The sequence below is a fragment of the Phascolarctos cinereus genome, unplaced genomic scaffold, assembly GCF_003287225.1.
Source record: "Phascolarctos cinereus isolate Bilbo 61053 unplaced genomic scaffold, phaCin_HiC Scaffold_4;HRSCAF=312, whole genome shotgun sequence".
Taxonomy (NCBI): Eukaryota; Metazoa; Chordata; class Mammalia; order Diprotodontia; family Phascolarctidae; genus Phascolarctos; species Phascolarctos cinereus.
In genome coordinates this window covers 184559540-184579542 of record NW_027555847.1, presented here as the reverse complement: position 1 = coordinate 184579542, position 20003 = coordinate 184559540, and the positions used below count along the sequence as shown (strand labels likewise).

General features: G+C 36.7%; 1 protein-coding gene across 1 annotated transcript in view; it reads right to left on the bottom strand.

Annotated features, from left to right (window-relative positions):
• Window positions 1–20003, bottom strand: part of CUNH9orf85 (chromosome unknown C9orf85 homolog) — a 142135-nt gene that overhangs the window by 14888 nt on the left and 107244 nt on the right. The window lies entirely within an intron of this gene.

Here is a 20003-nt window from a genome sequence, read left to right as displayed (position 1 = left end):
GAGTTAGGAAACAGAATGAATATAAAGGCCCTGTGGGCACTGGAGTCCACTGAGAAAGCTCTGATTCATCCTGCCCAGCCTGCCCTACTTACCCTTACCCCCTCTTCTCCTGATAAAGGTGGCTCCAACTCATATCCTGGCTTGGGATGAAGCCATAATACAAAAGGGCTGAAAACAAAATGTAGCCAGGGAAGAACAAGAGCAGCAAAGAACGTCGGGAATTAGGGGCCCAGTGGACTCTGGTCTCACTAATCCTCTTCCCTACCCAGCGATAACCTCAACACTGGCTTTGGAGAAAGAGAGAGTTCAGAGTTCACAGCTGTAGAATTAGAAGGAACCTCAGAGACCATCTTCAAGTCCCTCATTTTATGGATGAGGAAGCTTGGGGATATTAAATAATTTGGCCAAGGTTAGACAGGTGGCATCAGAGATGGGATTTGAACCTGGGTAGGAAATGGTTTAAAATAGCTTTGTGGATCCTTAATAGAGTGAATTGCTTTATAATCTTTGAAATTTTAATATTAAGAATAGGGAGAACACAAGATGATAAAAGTTTTGGCACTTAAAAAGAAAAATCCTCTTGTGAATACCATAAAACAATCTCTACATATATTAGGATCCATCTGTAGCACAGTCTCACAAAAAGTCAAGGATATGTGTGTTTCTTTCCATGCTTTAACATAAGCAATTGTAATCAGGCAGGAGGACAAAAAGCAGAGGTTCAATTTGAAAACAGCAACTAAATCAAGAAAAATGAAATCATGAGGAGAACCCTATTTTAGTTTCTTTTTTGCTTTTGCTTTTTTGCTCTTTCCTTTTAAAAAAAAATTAAAATGTAAAAGTTTGAACAAATTCTGTAATTTTCTTTTTTAACATAGCTCTGACTTACCAACACAACTTATCTAAATATGGGGCAGGGATTTATACCTCACCTATTTCCAAATCTGTGACCTGACTGTTGAGATAGACAAATGTAGGTGATGGATCTTTGCCTATCTGAGCTGGAAGGGACCTTAGACATCCCCTCCAACTATCTCCTTTTTACAGATGAGGAAACTGAGTCCCAGAGAAAGGAAGTGATTCAATTGAGATCATATAGCTAGTTAGTGGCAGAGCCAGCACTAAGTCTCTCAGCTCCTGGTCCAGCATGCTATATAATTTTTACAACTGAACTTTTTTCATGGGTAGATAATTCTGGAATTGCTTTTTTTCTTCCTCTTTCTAGAAGTTGTATATTGCAAAATTTAAAGTACTACATAAATGTCAGCTTTTTATTTATTGTTACTATCATGAAGCATTGTGTCATGGTGGATGGAGAGCTATTCTCAAAAAAGAACCGGGTTCAAGTCTTGCTTCGAATTGGCTGTATGACCTTGGACAATTCACTTAACTTCTCAATGCTCTAGATTGTAAGTTGCATAGAAAATACCAACCTGCATTGATAGAGGGAGTTTTCTCACCTGAGAGCTCCCTACACCAAAGAAATCAAAGATTCAATCCCTACCCTACCCTACAATGTGGTAAAAGATTGATATAAATAAAGCAGAGAAGCAGGGATGCCACCTCCTCCATGAAGCCTTCCTTCATTTCCCTATCTGAACTGAATACCTCTCAAACTGACATCCACTCGTTGCACCTCTCTAATGCTCATATTATACAATAAGGTGTATCTATGTTTGTGTCTTATCTCTGTGTTAGATGGTAAGTTATATGAGGGCAGGGACAACATCTTAACTAAACTTTAGATTTCATCCAGTGCCAGTGCTCTGCACACAATAGGAGCTAAATCAATATTTGATAAATGAATGAAATCTAAAAGCTCAGATCTGTGCTGGAATTTGGCAAAAATCTTCCCTGTCAAATTGAACAGGAATGTGATAAAATGTCTTTTTCTTTCTTTCTTTTTTTTGGCTAGGGAATGGGGTTAAGTGACTTGCCCAGGGTCACACAGCTAGTTAAGTGTTATGTGTCTGAGGCTGGATTGGAACTCAGGTCCTCCTGAATCCAGGGCTGGTGCTCTATCCACTGCGCCACCTAGCTGCCCCTAATGTCTTTTTCAAATGCATAAAGGTTGGGGAAGGATCAGTTTTCTTTTTAAAAAATAAATTATAAAAAAAGAGAAGAAAGTGGTATTAGAAATGTACGCCCACAGGTATCCATTGATTGATCAAGCAAGTTGCAATACATGAATACAATGGAATATTGCTGTGCTATAAAAAACAATGAATATGATAACTAGAGAGATGCATGTGAAGAGTCAAATGAACTGATGCAAAATGAAACAGAACCCAAAAAACAATATGCACAAGACTACAATAATGTAAATGGAAATAACAAAAAAACCTGAAACACAATGCTAAAAATTTAAACACCAACTCTGCCCCCAAAAAAGAGATGTGGAAAGCACCTCCTATGTTTCTTTTCAGAGGCAGGGGACCAGAAGTGTTGAACATTGCATATAATGTTGGTCTTTTTCCATTATTAGTTTTGCTGAACTGTTTTTTTTTTCATCTTTTTTATTCTTTATTTTAAGGGATGGCTCAGGATAGGAAGTGGGAGCAGTATTCTGGAAAATATAAGTGATCTAAAAACAAAGAACACAACAAAATGATTTTAAAAACATACAAAATGTACGTCCAGATGCTTCATTATGGATAGAATTAGATAGAATGGTAATAGTTTATAAATAGTATCTTCCATTCAAAGAACTCAAAGGACTGCTACAGACCAGTCATTAAGGCTCACCAGGGTCAACCATATGGAGAGAGCTCAATTAGACAAGAGCCAGCAATTACATTTGTGGTATAATTTCAGAACTCCCTAGAAGTCTCCTGTCTTCCTATCTTGCTGGTACCTGGATTTTTATATTGTTACTTCACTGTTTGGACAAACAAGTCAAAGGCTAAACTTTATCAATCACAAGACTGTGATTTAGAGCTGGAAAAGATCTTGGAGGTTATCTAGTCCAACTCCATTTTATAGACGAGAAAACTGGAGAAGTCTGGAGAGGTTAAGTGGCTTTAGCCATGATCACAAAGGTAATAAACAGCAGGGCTGAGGTTAAAACCCAGGTCTTCTTTCCAGCCCTCATTCCACTGGACCACCCTTCCAGAGCAGCTTTTGATTGGATATGGAGGGAAATGAGTAAGACAGAAAGAAAATGAGTTCACTGGGTTTGTGCCTGGTAGGGGAAATGGTGGGAAGAGGATGTGACCAAAGAGAAAAAATACTTGAAGAAGGCAGAGCTTCAAGCACTAAAAAACCTAACTTTGTCTACTTCAGACTTTTATAATGGTAGGCCCTAAGCCTCAAAGCAAGTGAACTTCAGTCCTTTAGGGATCGATGTTGTAATCGTCATTGCCTCTACCTATGAAGTTATAACTCTTCTATACCTGGCTGGTCTTTAAGGTCAAATAAAATTAATCACAAGACGACCAATCTTATAGTGAAGAGTTTCTCTGAACTTAGCTAAGCTGGTTCTCAGTCGACAGACATACATAGTCTTTGCCAACTTTGTGAGACCTGCCAGAGCTTATGTTCTGCTGGCACAGGCTCTGAGAATACAGGATTGCTTCCTCACCATAATGAGGAGCTAGAAGAGGATGTTAGGGGAGGACCCTACAGATGTTAATATTATAGGCCTTTCACTTAGGAGAAAAAAGGAAATCACTCTTGGCTGCAAGAAAGAGAATACAAATTTCTTGATATACTTTCTACTTTTCTAAAATTGTAAGTTCCTTATGGATTGGGACTATTTTATTTTTTATCATGGTAACCTATACCCTAGCATGGCACATTAGTAGTTGCTATATAAATGCTCATTCCCTTCACCTCTCCCTTTTGTCTTGGTATCCCTATCACCTAGCACAGTGCATGGCACATAGTAGGTGCTTAATAAATGTTTGCTGACTGATTGTTGAAGCAGGACTTCTTTACACAGAGGCACATTTTTTGAGGGTCACTGCAAAACTGTCCCTACCTTCCCCCTTCAAAAATCTCCATCCAAGTACAATAGTGCCTAAAATGATACTATGACAGATTTTTCAATTGCATCAATCAACTAACCAGTCAAAAATTATTTACTGACTGCCTAATGGCACTACAATCTTCCTGTGATTCTTTTATCAATTAACACTCCAAAGAAGTGAGCCAGTAACACCAGTGGTACAAATTAGTTAAATGTATTTAGTAGTTAGACAGAATCCTCTGTTACAGAAAGGATTTCAACTGACCAAAACCACTGGGCTCCTAGGTACAGAGGGCACAGAGGTGCATTGGGAGAGGGGAAAAATACAGGGGAAAAGGAAGTGGGGGACATAAGTGAAAATGGCCTATTTTACAATTTTGTCCATGGCTCTAGGAGAAAAAAAAAATTTGGTTTTCCAGAATCACAGAATTTCCCATTCTGCCTGGAAAAAAATTAATGGGTTAGCTTCTCCTTTCTTTCTGAGAAAGGAAAAATAAAATGAAAAATTGCTAAGAATCACTTGAATCCTTTCCAAAATATGATGAAAATAATGATTGCTAATAATAACTGCATTGTAATGGCATTCATGACAAACAAGTCAATGGCTGGTCAAGGATTATTGTGAGCTATTCTTTTTAAAATGCTAAATGATTCTTGTTTTTCAAGTGATACAGTCTCTCTAGCCAGCTTGAGGTTCATTCCTCTACACTATACATCCCAATCCTTCCAAAATAATTTCAAGTAGTCACTGACAAGTGTAAGCTTCTTATAAAATCTCTTGCTACATATATAAGCCACTCATCTCCTTTCCTTCCCCAACCCATTTATCAGCAGAAGTGTCAATACTTCCCCTAAGTCTTCTTTCTTTTCAGTTCTGGGTAGCCACTGATTAGAAAGCAAAAGGAAAAGAAAAGTCCCTTTATATCCCTCACTGAATCTCAGCTCTCATCACCCATTTGCGTTTAACCCTCCCTCCCCTCATTACTTCTAATGTTCACCCTTATTCCTCATCACGTAGTTCTTCATCCTTCCCTAGTCCCTGAAACTTTCCTCACCCTAGAGCCCCTGCCCCAGCTCCTTGGAATATCCTCCTCCTTATCCTCACACACAGAGATACAACCTTTCTAGCACCATCCCAAAATTAGAATTTTAGAGCCAAAAGGGACCTTAAGAATTTTCTAGTTACTAGAAATCTAAACCAGAGCTACAATTTAATCTGACATCTCATTTTACAGATGAGAAAATTGAGGCCCAAGAGAAATTAGATGACTCGAATTAGTTCACATGGATAACCCCATAAAGATTAAGTAACTTACTAAAATTATACACATTCCAAGTCTTGGGAATGCCCTCTTGTGTCTTAGAATTAAGAAAATTCTCAGTCCTACTTCTCAGCAGATAAGGGGAGGGAAAAGACAAGGAGATATAATTCGTACTGCCAAAATTGTGCCAGGATATCTTAAACATAAATTTCAGTAAGATTTTAAAGTTTTATATAAGGCACATAGGTTCAAAGTACATGTGGGCTGACCTGGGAGCTTAATCACTTCATATAACATTGTTTTTCATAAGTTCATTCTGAGTTCCAAACAATCAACTAATAAATAACTTTCAGAATATAATCTGTTCTATGTTTGGGGTTACCTGTGTCTTTTTTTTTAAAAGTACCTTTATTTCTCTTCATGACTTTTCTACCCCTTAATTTCTTATAGGATCAGAATGTAATGGTTTTTGATTCTATCAAGTTAAAAAGTTTATGCATAAACAAAACTAGTTCAGCTAAATTTGGAATAGAAGCAGGAAACTGGAGGAAAAAAATCTTTGCAATAAGTTTGTCCAATAAGCATCCCATTTCCAAGATATATAAAGAACTGATTAAAATTTATGAGTCATTCCCTGATTAATAAATGGTCAAAGGACATGAACAAGCTATTCTCAGGGGAAGAAGTCCAAATATCAATGGCCATACGAAAAGATGTTCTAAATCACTAACAATTAAATAAATGCAAATTGAAATAACTCTGGGCTACTACCTTCCAACCATCAGATCGGCAAAACTGACAAAAAAGGAAAATGACAATGCTGGAAGGGCTACAGGAAACTACGAACTATGAACTAACTTAACAATTATCAACCTTGAATTTGAACCTTGAATTATCAACCTTGAATTGGTTGATTTTTTTTTCCCCACAAAATGGAAAAGGCTTGTGGAACATATAAGAAAGTAAAACAGCAATTTGATGCATTAAAACAACACCAACAAGTATAATTATATTTAAAGCATAAAGATTCATACAAAGTTAAAATGAAGGGCTGGAGCAGAATTTATTATATATTAACTAAGTACAAAATTTAAAAAAAATCCAGTAAGATTAACAAACATGATTTTGGTAAGGTGGCAGTAAGAAGTAAAATCACAGTTTCAAGAAAGACAGGCAGTAAAATAGCATTATATTTAAAGGTACCACAGACACTAAAGTAGTATCAATATAAAACATAAGATATCTGGGAACTTGAAAGGAACATTAATTGAACTGCAAAAGAACTTGGATAGTATGATATTTTAGAGTACTTCAAAAGCCTCTCTGAGACCTAGACAAGTCAAACAGAAATATAAATTTAAAAAGATATTATAGATCTGAACAAAATGTTGGAAAAAATATAATAAATCTTTCATAATACTGAATGTAAATGTACAAAAACATACTTAGTTTTCAGGATCATACAGCACCTTTATAAAGACTTGTCATATAATAGGGCAAAAAGAACTCAGAAATGAATGCAAAAAGGCTGAAATAGTAAATGAATCCTTTATAGAATACAACATAATAAAAGTGTCATCAATAAGGCAACTATCGACAAAGAAAATAGACTTAAATGGATACCAAATAATAAGTGATCAAAGGACACATCACAGAAACAATGAAAAATACATTTTAAAAATTATTCTAACAATGTAACAACAATCTCAAAATTTAAGGTACTCAACTAAAGTAGCCCTTAGAGAAAAAAAGGTCAAACCTACATTAAATCACTGAATGTTTACTTTAACAAAAGCAAGGAAGAAAAAAAAAGAGTGAATTCAATATATACAATTTACATACAATTTCAAACAAGACAGTTAACAAATCAGTATAGGAAGTTTTCACTTAACAAAAATGGATCATTCCACAGACCTCCTTCTCTCCTCACTAGGCTCCCAATGGCCCTGGACCCTCCATGGCTCTGTGGCCCTTGAGCTGTAGTGGCTTTAGTGCTTGGGGCCCCTGTAATCAGAGTTGCTTCAGTGCCTAGAGTAGAGGACCCCTTGGCATGGAGTTGCACCAGCACCGCTACTGCTACCGTGCAGGAGCCACCAGAACCTCAGTTGGGGCTGGGGAGTCCAATTTGCATAATATGGATTTACATAAAGCAAGAATTGTCTGTAATGTCAAAATAAGAACAAAAGCAGAAATGTTGAAAATCAAAGAAGAGATACACAAAATAAAAGATAAAAAGCCAACTGAGTTGGTAAAGAAAAAAAAAGGGCTGTGTTTTTATAACCAATAAAATTGGCAAACTATTAGTTAATTTGAATATTTCAAGAGGCAAAAATTAATTACCATAATCATAAATGAAATGAGAAATTCAAAAAGAAAAAAGAAAATTATTAAAACTACCATACCCAATTATTTGCCAACAAATTTAAGTGAAATGGAAGTATGTATATTAACAAAATAAGAAATAGATAATCTAAGTAATTTAATCTGAGAAAGAAAATTGAGCAAGCTATAAGGTCTCACAAAAAATTAATATTGATTTGGATGGATTTAAAATGCTATCAAATATCTTAAAAACAAATAATCTTATGCTATTTCAACTATTTGCAAAAATAGCAATACAAGTACCTTACCCAACATAACACATGATATAAGACAAAAATATAGTCTTGGTACTGAAACCAGGGAGAAAGAAAAATGCCGAACCACTATCACTAATAAATATTGCACAGTAGTATTAAATAAAATACTTGAAAGGAAATTATGCAAAAATATTTTTTAAAACTACTTTCTATTACCTGATTCCTATATTTACCAAGGATTCTACATGAACATTTCAATATTAGGAAAACTATAAGCATAATCAATCATATTAATTATAAGAGTAATATAATTATAGGAATAGATTCCAAAAAAGCCTTTGAAAAAATATAGCACTTATAGTATCATAAAAAGAAAAAATATATTTCCTTAAAATAACCATGTAAAAACAAGAATTATTTGTAATGGAGAAACATAAGAAGTTTTTCCACTAGGATCAATGATGATGCAAAGATGCCTACTGTCATCAATATTATTTAAAATAACGTAAGAAATGCTACTTATGACAATAAGATAAGAAGAAGATATTAAGAGTACAAATTACAGGCAAAGTTAACTCTATTTGAAGACTATATTATGGCTCATTTAGAGATTCCTAGAACATCCCCAAAGTGAGACAATATTTTTAGTAAAAAAGGAAGATACAAAAATAAATCTACAAAAATCATGAGAATGTCAGCAACAAAATCTAGGAAAGAATAACAGGAAGAGAAATTCCACTGAATATAGCAACAAAATTCATCAAGTATTTGGCTATTACTCTATCAATATATACAAAGGACCTATACAGATAAAACTACAAATTGATTTTTGTAGAAATAGAGGAAGAACTAAAAATTTGATGAGACATTCACTACTCATAGCTTGGTCGCACCAATATAATGAAGATAATGATACCAACCAATTAACTATTCAGATTTAGTACTATACAAAACAAATTAATAAAGAGATAATTAAATAAGATAAAAACAAAATTCACTTACAGAAATAAAAGGTCAAATATATCCAGGGAGATAATGAAAAAAAGTAGGAAGAAGTAGGGCTTGACAGTATGGAATCTCAAAATAAATATAAATCAGTAATTATCAAAACTACGTAGTACTGGATGAAAAAAGTAGAAAATGTGGTCATTAGTCTATTGAGATAAGGAAGATCTAGAAATAAATGAGCACAGAAATTTAGTGTTTGATATACCCAAGAACAAAAACTAGAGAAAGGGACCTCTTTATTCAACAGTAACAACTGAGAAAACTGGAAAGCAGTATGGTGGAAAAAATGGTTTAATCCAACATCTTACCCTACCAGACACCACAATAAATTTAAAGAGGACAAATGAGTCAAATAAGAATCCATAACCATACATGGAGGTGTGTGTGTGAGGGAGATATTATAAATGGTACAGTAGGCAATCTTGATTACATGAAATTAAAAATGTTTTCTACAAATAAACAATGCAACTAGAATCAGAAGAAAAGATGTAGAAAAAACTTTGCATTAAATAACTTACAAAAGTCTGACATCTAAAATTTATAATTAAAATAGTAATAATAATAATTCTCCAATGGAGAAATGGTTAAAGGACATGAACAATTTTCAAAAGAACAAATACAAATCATCCAAAAATATCTGAAAACTGTTCAAAATCACTAATAATCAAAGAAATGAACATTAGATCAACCCTGAGGTATCTCTTCACAATTTTCAAATTGACTACGATGATAAAAACTGGAAAACTCATTGTTGGAGGAACTGTGGGTAAAAAAAAAGAAAGGCACACTAATTCACTGTGAGTTGACCTTGGGATTCAGTTCAACATTCTGGAAAACAATTTTGAATGATTCAAGAAATCTTACTAATAGGTTTATACCCTTCGACTCAGGGATCTACCATTGAGCTTACTGACATCAAGAAAAGCCTAATATGAACAAAAATATTCATATCAGTATCATTTGTAACAATAAAAACTAGAAATAATACATGTGCCCAACAACTGTGGAATGGGTATAATGTATGAATTTGATGGAATACTACTTTGTAAAGAGTGATTAATCTAAAAAATTCAGGGAAACATGAGAAGACATATGTCACGATGTAGAGTGAACAGAGATCAAAAAGAGAGGCAAGGGAAGGGAATAAGCCTGTATATACTTATAGATGCTTAATATTTTCATATAAATTAAGTTTATATTAAATAAATTATCAATTAATTAGTTTAACTTAAATTAAAATTTAAAGGCTTTGTATTTTAATTTACATTCATAATTAGCACAGTGCCTACTACGCACAAAACACTTTGAAAGTATTATCTAACTTGAGCCTTACAATGTGAGGAAGGTGCTGTTGTCACCCCCATTTTGCAGTAGAGGAAACTGAAGCAAACAGAGGTTAAATATGCTCAGTGTTATATAGCTAGTGAGTGTCTGAGGTTGGATTTAAATTCAGATCTTCCTGACTACATACCCAGTGCTATTCTCTGCACCTGGATATCTTAACAATACACACAATGGCTACAATAATGTAAATAAAGACAACATTTAAGAGGCAACGAAACTCAGGCCAAATTATAATGAACACTCTTGGTACCATGCTATAAAAGCTCAAATACACGACCTTCCTCTACTAACAATACATAAAATACAAAAATGGAAAGTGGCATGGGCTTTGTTACAATCACACCCTTAAGTGGTTTTACTAAAGTGTCCATAGGGGAGGTATTCTGTAGTGGAGAGAAGACTGTTTGGTGGCTTATTAGGAAGTGTCTTGTTTTTAAAAGATATACAACAACAATATAACAATAAAATTTTTAAATTAAAAAATAGGTTCGGGAGTTTTGCAGAAGCTTGGGATTTTATTTATGGCTACCTAATCACTTTACTAAATACCTGCTACCTACAAGATGTTGTATTAAGATGAAGACGAATGAGACATAGTCCCTGTGCTCTTGGGACCTACTATGTAGTAGTGGAGATAAGATGCACAGAAATAACTGTAATCCGATGTGGTGGATGGGAAGTATACGAGAGGTTCAAAGTGCTATGAAAAATTTAATGTGGGAGAAAATTTTAATCTGGGCTGGAGCTGGGGTTGGGGGTTGGGGCAGAATCAGGGAAGTCTTCATAGAGGACATGACCCTTGATATGTGTATTCAAAGTGGGGAAGATTTCAAAAGGCAGATCTGGGATCTGGAAGAAGTTCACTCTAGTTTTGGAATTTCATGAGGTAGAAAAAGATGGAATGAATTTTGGGAAAAGTGATTAGTCCAATTTGAGTGGAATATAAAGCATATGAAAAGGATTCACCAGAAGCCGCTGAAAAGAGTTGGCAGCAGCAGGCAAGAATGTAGGGGTTCCTAAATGAGTAACACGGTGATGAGGGGGAGGACTTAATAAAACTGGAGCATAAGAACGGGAGTCGGAGTGGGGAAGCAAGCACAACAGAAGGGAAGCTGAGGAGCAGCAAAAGATAAAGGAGTATGAACCTTTGCTGTAATGAAAGAATGAAACTGAGGGGACATTTGTGCATGAATGGTAGAAGAACATCAGAAGGGCAAGGGCTCTCTGATGAGGAGCAGTGTAGCAAATCAATTGATAAGACTCCTATATAAAGAGACACATTGAAGGATAGACAGCAGGGCCCAGCTATCACAGTGGCCAGTCAGCCATCAGAGATGACCATTTCCAAATTGATTCCCTGTGCATTTATTAGGAACAGGCCTACATAAGGCATCATCGCAGGAAAGAAGAAAACAAGTATTTATTAAGTATTTACTGTGTGCCAGATACTATGCTAAGCACTTTACAAATCTTGTCTCATTTGACCTACTCTGGGAGTAAGGTATTGTTTTCCCCATTTTAGAGTGGGGAGAACTGAGACAGACAATGGTTAAGCGACTAGCCCATCGTCACACAGCTAGTGAGTGTCTAAGGGTGGATTTGAACTCAGGTCTTCCTGATTCCAGAGGTAGCAGTCTATCCACTAAGCCACCCAGCTGCCCTGCTGCTGGTGAACACTGGATTGGTAAATTTGTTCTTCAGCTACCAGGGCAACTAGATTGTCCCCTAGGAGAGGACCATATTAACCATATAGCAAAGTCCTCTTTAAAAGGACAACCACGGCAGTGGTGGGATATTTTTAAAATGTTTGATATGAAGAGATTCAAATTTTTTACTTTTTCATTTCTATTAACTTTCAGCAATGAGACTTCATATATTTTCTCAGCAGGTTCTCCATCAACATCAGTGGCCCATCCAAAAATGAGATGAGAACATGTGCCATCTTTTCTTCTTTGTAAAGGGGGGGTCATGAATGCAGAACTTTGGATGTGCTAGATTTATTTATTGTGTAGTTAGTTTTAGAGAACTCCTTTCATCCTTTTTTATTCTTTGTTACAGAGAAGGACTATATGATTAGGGAAAGCTGATGTCCAACCTCCATTTCAGCAGTAGTCACCAAAACCATACGATTACTTCCCCTGCCTGTATGCCAAACTATTTCCCTTTTGGTAGGCCATCTAGAAATTACACTGGTATTATTTTATCATCATCATACGAGTTGAAAGTAACATATATCAATGATATTATGTGTGTCCTCATCTCACAGAATTAGAGTTCCTCCCTATCTTTCTTCTGGCTTCAGCCATACTCCCCTATTTTGCAAAAGGCTTTCCTGATCCCCTTTAATGCCAGAGCCTTCCCTCTGAGACTATCTTCAATTAATCCTGTATATATCTTACATTCATACAATTTGTCTTTCCTGTTAGACTGTGAGCTCCTCCAGAGTAGGAACTGTATTTGTCTTTCTCTGCATCCCTAGCACTTAGCATGGTGTTTAGCACACAACAGGCATTTAATAACTGCTTGTTTACTTGACTTGAAATGATTTGTACAAGATGATTCAACCAGTATATGTCAGAGATGGGACCTGAATGCAGTCTTCTTCACTTCAAGGTCAGTTCTCTATCCTGGTACTAGGCCATGTTCCCATTGCCAAAGAATCATTCTGCAATAATGACACCCATGATCATTCCTACTGCTTTATCCTAGCCCAGAAACTAGAAGTGGAACCAAACTATTGTTAAAATGGGAATTTGAGAATTAAATACTTAAAATTCCTGATGGTTCTAAGAACTGAGACTCAAATTCCAGCAAAATGACCTGGATACCCACAAGTCTTTAAGATTTAGAGAAGGGATTTTGAAGATCATCTAGTCTACTCCCTCCCACCCTATGATTTTACAGAAGATGAAATTGAGGCTAAGATACACATAGATACTATGCAGCAAAGAGTTACTATTTACACACACTGACAACACACATTTTTTTTGGAGGTATGAGGGACTTTTTAATAAAATAAGAAACCCATGAATCTGCTTTAATAACTGTAGCATAATAATTTTCAGCATGCTTTGTGGCAGAGAGCATGTTCATCTAAAAGAGCAGTGAATGTAATGGGCCTCTAGTGCTCTTCTCATTAAGGTTAACAGGGTAATATGACTTTGCCAGCAATGCCAGAGATTGAAGAGCTACTACCATTGTAATTGTCAGCTCCTGGAATCACTATGGTTACCTGATGCAGCTATTGAAGGGAAAGAGACCAGTAGCTACATTGTGAGTAGAAATTGGTATAGGCCTGCCCAAGGCTCATTGCCCTTATCATTGTAATTACTATAATAATAATAATCATAATCATAGATAACATTTACATAGCACTTACTATGTACCAGGCACTAATTGTGCTACCTACTAACATTATTATCTTATTTGATCCTCAGAACAACCCTGAAAGGTAGGCGCTACTACCATCACTATTTTACAGAAGGGGAATCTGGGCAAACAGAGGTTAAGTGACTTGCCCAGGGTGATACAGCTATCAAATTTCTGAGGCTAGATTTGAACTCAGAACTTGCTGACTCCAGGATGAGTGCTCTATCCACTGCTGTCATTACATGTAACAAGGATGCATAGCTCCACTACAAGCTTCTTCCATGTATCTCCATATCACAGATGGCTGGTTATATATCCCCATTATATAGGGCAACTAAATGCCAACTTTGAGTTTATATCATTTCTCTCATTAGAAGCTTTCATCCCGGTCAGGGAGTTGCAGTGATAGGTAGAACCTTTTTGGGCTCTCATATTTCCCTACTTTCCTGTGTACTGTGAGGCAGCAAAGTAAAGTGCTAGATTTGGAGTCAGGACCACCTAGAGTAAATGCCTGACTCTGACACTTAACTGTGTGACCCTGGGTAAGTTACTTAACTTTTCTGAATTCTCATCTCCAAAATGACGGGGTTGGATTAGACGAACTCTAATGTCTCAGCTCTAAAATGTGTTTTCTTAAGATCTACAATCAGATTTCTTTTTGGCTGCTCTTCTCCCTACCCCCATCCACCATGACAAATGGGCTGACATTTAGGTGAACCACCAGGCAGAGAGAACTGGTAGGTTATACAAAGGTTCAATTCATTCAGGATTAAGATCCTGTAGGAATTACTGTGCCATAAGAAATGATGGATATGATAAATACAGAAAAAACATGGAAAGTTTTATATGAACTGATGAAAAGTGGAGAAAGTAGAATCAGGAAAATAATATGTATGACTATAATAGCATAAATACAAAGAGCAACAAAACAATAGAAAATGTTACAAAATTATAATGATCAGGCTTGGCCCAAGAAGCTATCAGAGAAGACATTTCCCCTTGCTTTTTTGCAGAAATTAAGGGGGGGTTGGTATGAAACGGGTGGAGAGCCTATGTCTGTGAGACCACATGTGGCCTTCTAGGTCTTCAAGTGCGGCCTTTTGACCGAATCCAAACTTCACAACAAATCCTTTCATTAATCTTAACCCTATTATTAAGAGGATTTATTCTGTGAAGTTTGGATTCAGTCAAAGGGCCACACTCGAGGACCTAGAGGGCCACATGTGGCCTTGAGGTTGCAGGTTCCCCCTCTATTCCCGTATGGAATATTGCATATTAGAATCTGGGGTGGAATTTTTTTGATATGTTGGTTAATTCTGCAGAACTTTCCCCCTTTTTATGTTTTTTTTGGGGAGTAGGGGGCCTGGAAACAATGACAAATGTAAGTGATATAAAAACAAAAGATCAATAATAACTATTTTTAAATTTTCATTTATTTATTCATCATTTATTTATTTATTTATTTATTTATTATATTTAAATTTTTATTAAGGAGCCCATAGGAATTCTAGATCATGTGTATAGATTCATTTATGGGTCATTTCAAAGAAAAAAGTATTTGTGGATGGCAGGGGAAGAGAAGAAGGGATTATAACCCACGGTGTCACTTGACATAGATATTTGTAATAGGGAGTAAGGTTATACAGTCACTCAGATAGACACCTTTGGCTACACTGATATGGCACACTACTGTATAACTTTTTTTTCTCTTTGGATTTGTGATTTCATCTAGGTGAAGCATGCCTATACTGGAACTGCCTTATACAGGAATTTCGCTGACTGATAAAGATAAGCAATTCATATGTAATTAGCACCAGCTCAAGGTTGAAGAGCTAAGTACGTATGTGCCATGCTGGACCTAAACCTGGGACTTCCTGACTCCAAACCCAGCCTCTTCTGCGATACCACACTGCCCCTTAGCACTTTTCTTCTTCTTTGTTGTTTAGTCATTTCAGTCGTGCCCAACTCTTTGTGACCCCATTTGGGGTTTTCTAGGCAAAGATACTAGAGTGGTTTGCCATTTCCTTCTTCAGCTCATTTTTACAGATGAGGAAACTGAGGCAAATAGGGTTAAGTGACTTGCCCAAGGTCTCACAGCTAGTAAGTGTTTGAGGTTGGATTTGAACTCAACTCTTCCTGACTCCAGGCCTGGTGCTCTATCCACTGCACCAGCTAGCTAGCTGCCCTTCGATTTTCTTATCTTTGATTAAAGCACAAAAGCTGGCACAGGTTTTGACCTAACACACTGATCCCTAGGTAAGCCTTTCTTTCAAAGATAATGGATTTATTTTCTAAAACAAAGCAATAAGTTAGATGTAGCTAAATGATAAGGTAGGGGTTTTTCCCTCCTGATTTAACTAATTGTAGAAAGCAGGCTTCATTTCCCAAATTCTTGACTTTGAGATCACATACTCTAAGGACAAAAATTGGGCCTAAAAACCCATGATGTCTGAGGCCAAAGGAAGCTGCAGGACTGGGCCCAGGTTAGGTGGATGGGTAGAGATGATGGGACAGTAAGGCCTAGCCTCCCCACAATACCTCCTAAGTAGAATTTGGGGTCAGGCTGGCCAGGGCCCCCAGGGAGCTATGAGGAGGAGTAATCCCTTCCCACTCAGGTCCTGTCTTCTCATCCTTAAGGAAACCTGCCCAGGGAAGGGAAGCCACAGTGAGCAGCAGTCAGTCATTCAATCTACCAGCACTGATCAAGAGCCTACTGTGTGTCATGCTTCCTCTACTAATGGGAGAGACACCAGGCTAAGAACTTGTGGGAGGCTGAAGGCCTATTGAGTCCGTTAATGACTTCAACCCACCTCTCACCTAGACTGAAGTGCCCTATACCATAACTATGTGAGAACTCGTGTTTATTGAGCCCAACTAAAGGCATTCCAACTTAGTGACATAAACATCCTTAAAAGCCACTGGGTGAGCTTGGGTGACATCATGCATAGGAAGTATGTTGGGACTGGTTGGGGAGATCTGGTCATTCCTTGTAGATTTTGCATAAAAAAAGCAAACCAAGGATTGAAAGCATCTGGCAGTAGAGAGAGGAAAGTGCTAATTCCTGAGAATGAATCCCTTGATGAATGAGAAGAACACTACTGTCTTTGGTCTTCGTGTCAGGATCCTCTACTGAACCACTTGGCCTTTGTGACCCTGAAGGCTTCAAAGGATTTGGACTTTTCATCAGTATCCTAGTAACATCCCTTGCATAGCAAAGATCAGTGGCAGTGTGTGCACTGGGACCACAGAAAGACCACACACTGACGAAAGTCAGCTTCAGGACTCTATAAGGGGCTGAGTAACATACAGGGGAAACAACATGGAAACAACTATGTACAAAAAGGCTATATACAGAAAAAATTGGAGATAATCACAGCAGGAAGGCACTAGCATTACGGTGGACTGGGAAAAGCTTCTTACAGATGGTGGAATTTTAGCTGAGACTTCAGGGAAGCCAGGAAGCACAGATGGGGAGGAAATGGGTTCTGAACATGGAGAAACATGTTGTATGTATGAATGTGATGGAGCACGAATGCGATGAAAGAAATGAGGGAAAAGATTTCAAAAAGACATGGAAATACCTCTAGTGAACTGGTGCAAAGTGAAATAAGCAGAACCAGAGGAACAATTTCACTATAAAATCAGTATTATAAAAATGAACAATTTTGAGTACATTAATAAACTAGTGAAGAATGAAATGAACAGAACCAAGAAAACAATTTATAGAATAAAAACAACACTGTAAAAACAAATGGCCTTTGAAAGCTGGAAGCACAATGACCATTTATGTTCCAGAGTACCAATGGTGAAATATGATAGCCATGACAAAGGTTATGGCTAACAGAATGAGAAGTACATGTTTTTGTATACTACCATTGGGCCGCTAGGTGGAGCAGTGGATAGAGTACTGGGCTTGGAATCAGGAAGACCTGAGTTCAAATCTGGCCTCAGACACTTACTAGCTATGTGACCCTGGGCAAGTCACTTAATCCCTATTTACCTCAGTTTCCTCATCTACAAAATGAGCTGGAGAAAGCAATGGCAAACCACTCCAGTATCTGTGCCAAGAAAATCTCAAATGGGGTCACACAGTCAGACACAACCAAACAACAACAAAAAGGTGGAGCTGCAGATATGAAAATGTTGCACGCATTCTAAGATATGGACCCCACAAAGGCGAAAAAAATCACTTTCTGTATCAAGGAGATCTGAGCTACCTCTTTGCCAAGGCATGAGCTCTAAGCTTGAGCCCACTTTCTCCTGGACTCTGTATGTACTTATAGGAGAGTATGTCCCCATTTGGAGGCAATGTTTGCATCAACTATGTCACCAGAGTAAATCTTCTTTTCTAAAAGCTAACTGACTTACTGATATTGACTCATAATCATGGGCAATACCAATAAAGCTCATGAACTGTAGTATTAGAAAGACAGAATTACATTTGAAAGGATACAGGAATTCTGAAGACCTAATCTGCTTGTGCAAATCAGGACTGGAAAAGTAACTCCAGATCTATCTGTGCTGTGGACATACAAGATAGGTACTGAGTAGATGAAAGATAATATTAGAAAAGAAGGAAATCCTGCCTGGAGTATAAAATGCCTTCTGCAGAGAGTGGGATTTTAGCTGAGTCTCAAAGGAAACCAAGGGAAACTAAGAGGAAGACTCTTGTTTTATCCCTTCACTTTCCATCTCAGTCAGCTTTGCTAGCACTTCTTTGAGGCTCCTGTTTTCCCCAATAGAGCTTTTAAAACAAACTTTTTGTTGTCCTTATGTTTCCTCACCAGCCTCATCTTATTCTGTGCTTTAGCATACAAAAACTGCTGTTATTGTACTGGACCACTTTGTTACCTGCTCTTCTATATATGTAGATGTGTGTATACACACACACATAAATTTTTTATTGAGACTCTTTTTTTACATTGTTGTCATTTTCTAGCAAGCCCTATTAATAAAGCAGCACAGTTAACCAAACAAAAACAAAAACCATAAAACAACCTATGACATACTAAATATGTGGGGGACTGGGTGTCTCCAAAATAAGCAAGCTGGTTGCACTAGGATTTTGTACTTTCCAAATAGGTAAACAGAAGGTAATAGTGCATGTAAAATTTCTTGGAATAGATAAACTAAAAATAACAGACAGTACCAAGAAAACCTCACTTAGGTTTATGGACATTTAGATTTATGAGATTAATTCCCACTGACTAGAGCCCTCCGCCAATGCTTCACTGTGGGCTCTTGAACAATATTGCAGCAAAGCAGGTTGTCCCAAGCTAAAAAGACTTACTGCATTTCATTTCAGTAAAAAATGAGTTAAATGCCTACTATGTTTTAAGGCCCTCTGACTTGCACTACTAACACAACAGTTACAACACGTGGGATACTGTAAAATAATAGGGAGAACAGAATCTCTCTCTCCCATTTCCCTAGTATCAATAGACTATATATCTTTACCATCATATGACCAACTGAAAGATGTAGAGAACACATATGATATCACTGACCTTATTGGGGCTTTTTACTATTTAAAAAAAAATCACTTGATTCAGTAGAGCAAAATGCTACCTTAATGATTCTCCTCCAACAAGATGTCTCCTACGCATATGTTAAAATTATACATTTCTTGGAAGACACAATATCAAAGATAACCTTGTTTGACCAACTTCTTGTTATTAAACTTATACAGGTATTTGGAAGATTACTCAGGGAGTAGTGTAGAGAATGGATTAGAGAAGGGAGAGATGAGGCTGGTAGACCAACAGTCTAAATAGAGGAGATCAAGGTCTGAAACAGATTAGAAGAGAAAAGGGCCAGGAGAATAAAGTATTGTCAGAGTAGAAAGGTCTGGATTTGACAAGTGATTGAGAAGGGAAGAACTGAAATTAACTCCAGTGTTTTAAGCATGGGTGATTAGAAGGTTCATTGTGTCTTTAAGAAAAAGTGAGAAATTAGGGAGAGGCACTGGTTTAGGGTAGAAGATGATGGCTTCTATTTTAGATATTCTGTGTTTCTATAAGCTCCCCAATAGAATGAGAAATACATATTGGAAATATAATGGTTAAACTTAATGTTAGTTTGCATTTTACTTTTTCAGAATTCAAAACACATAAAGAAATTTTAAAAATTTTACACTTGGTCATTAATGTCAAAAATAGAAAATTTAGATTATATTTTTGTCACATCCTGAAGGTAAATATTTCAGGAGCTATTTTTAAAAAGTCTACATAATGCATACTCTCTGGTACAACAAAAATCAGCTTTAGCCATTATACCGCATGCTTAAATGTTAAGCCAGTATACCTACTATGAGCCAGGCACTGTGCTAAGTGATGGAGATTTTGTTGTTCAGTTGTTTTGCAGTCTTGATAGACTATTCTAAAACAGTCTATATGCTCAAAGAGTTCACAGTCTAATAGGGAAGATTTCACACAAACAATGATGTACAAACTATAGATACAGATATACAGATAT